The following is a 7797-nucleotide window of genomic DNA, read 5'->3' as shown; positions in this document are numbered from 1 at the left end:
TTAAGAGCACAAGTGGCTGGCCAGCAGGGAACAATGGATGGGAGCTTCCCCTGACTAGTTTGACCACCTCTGCATCAGACTTCTGCTCTCCAGAGAGCCAGCATGCTGCAGCTATAGCAAGCACTAGGGCCCACAGCCAGCTATTACTTCCACTAATGACATATTTAGAGGGTGAAGACCTCATTGAATCCATTGACGGTGACCCATGGGGCTACGTTTTCTCTGCGCTGTTCAGTGAATTAGGCAGGCAACTGCTATTAATGAAAACAGGAGAACTGTATATCCAGTTCCTAGCTCACAGGGCTGCTACCGTACCCCATAATTTGAGAGAATTATGTCTTAAAGGCTACACTGTGATAGAGAAATCACTCATGATGAAACAATGTTTAAGTGGTGGAAAAAAGTCTTGGTTCTAATGTTAAATGAATTTCTCCGACACAGACTTTCAAACAAGGATTACACAATGAACATTTCACACTTCAGGATACCTAATTTAAAATAACAGCTTATATTTTAGGCATTCTAGCTTACTGAAATGATCAGGCCCTCTCTGTGAAGTCTCTGTCCCAGTTCATTTTGTCTGGAACGTGCTGCCCTGCTTAATCAAAACAAAACCTAAGACATCTACATTTACTTCTTTAGTGAATATAATGATTTTGAGTGGAATTTTTATGCTGCTTTTTGCAAGAAGAGGTGGTACCCATAAAAATACAAGTGACCTACCACCAGTGCCATTACTTTAATTGACATCTGCGAGCATACTTTCTTAGGTTGCATCAAGACAGACGAGGGCCCTTTGTGCCCTTCTGACAGTGATGGCAATCATTAAAGATTTACCAGGGTCATTAAAGTGAGAAATAGCAGTAATGCAGAGCTGAATACCACCATCCCGTGTGGATTCGACTGAAGTGCTAAGACAGCCAGCTCAGAATTAGCCAAGATCTTGCACTGTCAGATAACCTTATCATAGAAAAGAAAATTAAAAAAAAAAAAAAATTAAAAAAAATCACCAAACTGTCTAAAACACATTAAAGTAGCACATTTCACTTATATGGGAGCTATTGCCAGTAAAGCACACAATGCTTCCCTTTGCATGAAAGCACTACTCACACTTCAACATGGTACCAGCTACAAGGAGAGGTGGTGGGGAGACCCAGGGTCACTGCATTAGTGTTTTTGTAGGATTCTCCTGGGACACTGCAGCAAATATAGCAGGAGGCAGCTTGTGGGCTACCCCCTCCTAGTGCTGCACCCCCAGCACTAAATGAGGACATGTAAAGAGAGACTTTGATGTGGGGCCACTGGAGAAGCCTTGGGGAGAGCCTGCTTCATGTTTACTAACTGCACACACGATTGGCCGCAGCATTGTGGAGGATGTGTATAACAACCTATTCTTGTCCTTCTGGGGATCCTTGTAGAGAAACCAGCACAGTCCTGGGATCACACCGATTTCAAGGAAAAAGGAATTACTATGAGTCAGTAGGTTGTTACCTTACAGCCCAGCCAAACTTGTTACCTCTTTCCACAGTACCTGGGCTCCTCTGAATGCTCTTTTCTCTGAGCATGAACAAGATCTTTTGTTCATTACTGAATAATGTTAAAGCAACATCCCACCATATCATTTAAATGCAGTCCTTATGTGTAGGCACTGCACCTATTTTTAGCAAAGACCAAAAGACACCAAGATGCAAAGAAACAGACAGCTGCAGGCTTAATAAGGTTTAACATGTTTAACTACAAGCCCGATGATTCATAAAATAAACACCTTTCCGGAGCAGATATATGTAAATTACTTTAAGGTAAAAAAAACCCCAACTATTGTCAAATCATTATCACACGTATGCTCAGTTATTATAATACCTTGTGAACCGGCATCACAAAAAAAATCCTCGGAGAAAAGGTACAGGGGGGGTTTAACCTTGCTTTGATTATCCTGTTCATTACATCAAATGGAACAGGAAAGCGATCTCCTATGGGTATCAGTCACCACACTTGTTTTAATCCACCCCCTTTGATTTCCCAAGTAGTTCAGATTAAAGGTAGACCTTCTTTTCCATCTGATGTGATGCCTCGCTGCGGAGCTCCGAGAAGAAGCAAAAAACACAAAGCCCATTGTCTGCCAGGGTTGTGCTAAGCAGCTGACCCATGTCCCGGGGACAGTGCCAGCCTGTTTGGTGGTAGAAAATAATGCTTCCTATCAGTCACCTGAAAAATGAAATAGCTGACAGCAGTGGGGTACAGAAATAGACGCAGGTTAAAAACGAACACTGTGAGAGCTGCTCTGGCCATGCAAACACACAGATGCACACATATATATTTGCAAAAAAGCAATAATACACAACAGTTGTGAGCCAGTTACATGCAAATTCTCTATTGCATTATGGATGTTGGTTTTGTTGAATCTGTGGGACTCCGATGCTAAAGTCCCTTTCAAGATAACTTTTACCAGCCTTGCATATCCTAGTGAGAAAAAACAACACTTCATGCTCCTGTTGACTCACACGTGATATATTGGTCCTTCAGAGTCAGACATAATTATCGCATGATGAACAACGGTGAACATGCTTTAAGCATATGTTTTACATGGTACAATCAATCACGATGCACCTAATAATGCTAATAGTTGGTATACAGTAACAATACACCCTCAAGCCTGTGTGGTAGTGAGATAATGTGTTTCCCAGGTCATTGGAGGCACTAATTTCACCTTCTGCCTCACGATACTTCCAAGGAGCGTGTTATCTCAAGGTAACACATGTCTGCTGGTACCTGACTGTTTAATTATTGTACACAGAACTCCAAATCAGAATAATTGGCATCTCAAGGCACCGCTTTTCACTGCAGGGTCTTCCTGATGTAAGCGAAGAAATGCAAGAGTTATGCAGCAAATAGAATGACCTTGGTAGAGATTTCTTCCCCAAAACGATGGCATCTCACAACTTTAAAGCACAACCTGAAGAAGAAAACAACACAAATGCTGTAATTACATTTCCGGTGCAAAAATTCACAATGGTTTGCAGTTTGTTTTTCATATAGAATTTGTTTATGCAAAAGGTGTTTTGTTGAAAGTACACACAGCAGGATCCCTCAAAATATTTTCCCGAGGCCATTTCTTAGCAGCAGTGGATGTTTTAGTCTTTCTTAGTGACAGCCTTCTACTTTATGTAAACAAACACACACACACACACAGTTTGGAGCAAGGCTTTTACATATGAGATGGATGGGTTACAGTCTCCAACACAGTCAAATACTTACATGAGGTGGAGCAGCAGAACCAGGAGTGGGAAGGACCCACTCCTGTGTGAGAACGTGGAAGCACTGAGTAGCTGGTACTAAGCTCAAGCGTATGGGTGACCCAGTCCCAAGTCTCCAGTAGGAGCAGCACACACAGACTCGAGTTTGCACCTGAAACTGCTCTCTGTGGCTTGAACATCTGAAATACCGAGCATCTGCAGCAGAGGTCTTGCTACATTGAGCTAATAGGTTTTACTTTTCTTTCAGGAGAAACCCGACCTCAGAATTGGGATGCATTTTCTCATACAACTCAGCCTCATAACCAAAACCATTCCTACAAGCAACGGGATCTCTGATGAGTTGCCATTTTCTGTCACTCCATATCCCTGAAAAAGAAGCTAAGACTGATCCCTTACATATACACAGGCCTCCAAGTAACTTAAAAAACACCCATATCAGTCATATCTGATTTTCGTTGTTATTTTTTAAACACTCAAATATTTTGATGGTAGAAACACTTAAGTATCCAGGCATATTTATTTACTATAAACAACGAACTTTGAGGCAAATGGGGAACTTAGGGAAACATAAGGTTTCATGTAATCTCTGTGCTGTTCTGAACTATGGCTGCACCATCAGCTCTATTCTGACTCCTGGAGCAATTGGCCTTGACTTGTCATGGGATTAAAATCCGCCACTCAAATCGCTTTTTGGGAGGGCAATTCATCATCCAAGTTACTTGATACACAACATACCAGACAATATCTTGCCACAAATCACAAACAAGAAGATGTGGAATAATACAAAAAACAGAGCCTTAAAGGATCAATAAAGGTGATTTAGTGCAGTCGCCCACCCAACAGTAGGATCATTAATACCTAAACCCAATCCTGAGAGACATTTGCACAATCTATTCTTTTACATAACCAAAACTGCCTTAGCATAAATGGCTTGAGACACATAAGCCCTACTAATGGAGTATTAATGAACACATGCAACTTGAATTCTGGTTTTGTTCCTACTTGAGCATGATCTTTCAAGACATCTAAAGCAATTGGGACTTCTCTAAGAATTGCTTTTCTGTTTAATCATTCATTTTTTTGTTGTCAGCATTTACATGTGTAACTAAAAGGCATTTTATGAGGATACCAAGTTCTACAAACTCAAACTGGAATTTATCTACATTAGCAATTAAATCAACATGAAAGAGAAAGATTTTCTTCTGGAAACAAATGTTTCTGAGGTCCTCACATCTATGCTACAGGTGTTTTGCACTGGTCTATGGTCAGTCAGATTGCCTGACTGAACATCCCCACTGTGCCCATGGTTCAGAGTTGGCTCAAAAGAAAGCTATCGGTTCAGTCACGTCCTCCTCTCCAGCAAAAACCTGGAACAGTTTATCCTCCCTTTAAAGGAATCTAGTTTGCATGCACTAAAACTCCGGTGAACCACCTTGAGATACATAGTGATGATCAAGGTGCGGACTGTGAGCACTGTTCATACTAGAACTGCACTGTTCCTCCATCCTCAAGGGCAGGAGTGCCTTCACCCTGTGTTTGCCACCAGCAGTCTTTCTGTCACGCTGGGGAGCAAGCAGAAAAAGGCTGAAAGTATCAAATATCATCATGAAAGTGATCAATGGCTGCTCAGGATCTTGCAACAGACTCCTTTGTGAATTAGCCACTTAAGAAACAGTCCACTTACAGTGGAGTGAGAGGCTGTTTGTAAGCACACTCTCGCACACAATATCAAGAAACACAAAACCTCATACTTTTATTTTCTGGGTGGATATATTTTGTCTCTAAACTGTGTTGCCACAACTTGTACCCACCTGTGATTTCTCATTGTCACATTCCATTACCCTCTTTCTCAGCTGCTAGAAAAGAGAAAAATGATGAACTCTTTCACAAAGGATACAGCTTTATTTTACTTGGGATGAGAAATTAAGGATGCCCTGACTGGCAGCATGTGGTTTCTATTTCTGTTTATAAGCGGCCTTACAATAGTAGGTCAAAAGGATTAGAGGAAGGTCAGTGTTACTGTTTCTAGAGGAAACCAGCAATTGTAGATTCTCTTCAATGTTCTTGCTTTCCAAAGAAAGTGGAAATCTCATATGACAGGGGTTTTCGAACACCTGCTCTTTCTCTTTTTGCTTTGGTAATTGAAGATAAGAGTTGTGGGGTTATTTACCTCTCTTTTTTTCACTTTCATTCATTACATAATAAGTATTATATAGACAGTAAAAAAGCTCATTCATTGTCTGATATAGGTCTTTTCATTTTTGTAACTATAAAGCAAAGAAACAACAATATCAGTACAACCCACATACTATTTAAGGCAAAAAACACACAGAGGAGCTGTATCAGCTCTGAGCAACACCACAAATAGTGTGAAAGAACAAAATGCTCTCTGCAGTTTCTGCAGTTCAGTCTTTTCATTTTCCATTTGCTCGCAACAGTCCGATCTTGCTGTTCGCTAACATCACAGGGGGAAAAGCAAACTAACTGCTCTATTCACATGGTTTATTGATTTATTAAAAACTTGCAAATAACTGCCAATCTCTCTCTGACTTATATGTTCAGGATCAATAACAGTGATACTGCGGGTGAATCACTATGCTGGGCACTTATAGAATGGTAACTGGCACTCACAAATGTCCAGGCTTCATTCTGCTTTGTCGCTCCTTTTCTAGCCAAGTCTTTCATCTAAAGTTTCCCTGCGGTTCCTTGGTTACTATTTAACCCAGCCAAGGGTTGTCCCCCTCTTTAGCGTGGCGGGTGTTTGTGACTTCCACACACAACTTACTCCTCCCTATCTTACCAGCTGTTATCCAGGTTGTTTTGGAAGAAGAAAGGCTATGTATGCACCCTTCCTGTCTAACCATCTCATGGTGGAGAAACTGCATCCTGGACGTAGTACTGCAACGGATGCAGGGCAAATGGGGTACGTGTGAATTTTCCTGAATTGCACAATGTGAGACTCAATGAGGACATATTTCTCCTTCCAAAAATATAAAATGAAAAATAAAACTTCAAAACTCCAATTGCTTTTAATGGCTGAAAAAGCATGTTCCCTTGAGTGTGAAGATAAGCCGAGAGCATTTTTAATTAAAATTCACTCTTCCTCATCTTTATCCCAAAAGTTTATTTCATGTTAAAAGCCAATCTTTCTATCATTCCCTGACACTCCGAATATGGCCTTCAGACTACACATTTGCTCTCCTTCATAAGGAAGCTAGATTGCCCATACCCATTGTAAAATGGGAACTGTGCGTTACCAGACACAGCCTAAATCCAGCCACAGGAACGCATTTGTAGCAAACCAACCTGCAAAATGACAGCATTGCTCTGCTGCGTGAAGTGGTATTTTCTTAGGAAATGCATGCTCCACACTTCATATTGATGCAACTAAAAAGGCATAGAGCAATGAGCTGCATGCTGGCCTTCCAGCTTGCCTTCCTAGGGTTGAAGTTAGGGATGACTTGTGCAGTGTCAGCAGCAAAGATGCTAATGCAGCTTATCCATGGGGATGGCACCATAGGGAGAAGGCAAGGAGATACTGTCAAGTACATTAGTTATCGATGTGACCAGTCCGCGACCCAGCTCGCTCTGACTGACAGGCAGCTTAGGTGAATCCGCTGTGCTGGGTGGGTGAGCTCACATTGCAGTGCTGCAGCACCTCTGTGCATGTGGGCTGCTGATGCTGTCGAGGCTGTGGGGCTGGGCATTATGCCTTACCACCAATGCAGCTATACTCTTTAGCCTGCTCATGAGTACAGCCTCTTATTTCCAGTGCACCCCAAAGTATCAGATACAGATACTCTAGTTCTTGGCCTTGGGATGATTTTAACCTGGAAACAAAGGTTTGCAGGAAAAAAAGGGTGAGTACTGCCAGGGAAATTAAACAGAAAAGAAGAGTGGAAAAGAACCCTTAGATGGATACATGTTAGCTATGTAAAACACATAAAGAACCAGGTCTCCTCCAGCACCTTCACTGATTACTCAGTTACCCCAAAAGGCTAGGAATCTCATTGACCAAAACTAAACCAAGACTGCTTCCAGCTATCAACTGGCCAGAAGAAGCAGGTGGAAACTGGTGCTAACAAATAAATACAGGCCCGTACCAACCACAAAGCTACGCTTTCAAAGGCGGCCTGCAAAGCATTGGGATGCTCTGCCCCTTAGCAAAAGCTTTCATGGAAGTACCACACCTTTTTTTCCGTACAGATTCCAGGGATGCGCTTTACGATGACCACAGCTGTACCAACAAAACCAAATGAAAATGAGCAAAAGTCTTGAGAAAATATAGAAATCACTTATTGCCTCTAATGACAGCGTTTGGTATGTAAATAACTTACTTTCATAGGGGTTTTACACAAAAGTAACTGAAGAGGCAAACGTAGTCTTAAGAACCAGCTGAAGCCTACATGAAGAAGGTCTGTGCAATTAAGCAACACACTTAAATACGGTGAACTGAGTTTGTTTTTTTGTCTTTTCCTCAGTCTCCATTCATACCATGGGATGTTTGGAGGCGAGGATGGTACTAAAGTGCTGGGGAGATAAT

General features: G+C 41.7%; 1 long non-coding RNA gene across 1 annotated transcript in view; it reads right to left on the bottom strand.

The window, feature by feature from the left end:
• Positions 1–2282: 2282 nt before the first annotated feature.
• The window catches only part of LOC136012533 (uncharacterized), a 130787-nt gene continuing 125272 nt past the window's right edge, over positions 2283–7797 (bottom strand). Inside the window, exon 2 of the long non-coding RNA XR_010611794.1 lies at positions 2283–2953. This is a non-coding gene — a long non-coding RNA (uncharacterized LOC136012533). The remainder of the gene's footprint in view (positions 2954–7797) is intronic.

This window comes from Lathamus discolor, chromosome 4, assembly GCF_037157495.1.
Source record: "Lathamus discolor isolate bLatDis1 chromosome 4, bLatDis1.hap1, whole genome shotgun sequence".
Classification (NCBI taxonomy): Eukaryota; Metazoa; Chordata; class Aves; order Psittaciformes; family Psittacidae; genus Lathamus; species Lathamus discolor.
This window is presented reverse-complemented; position numbering and strand designations above follow the sequence as displayed.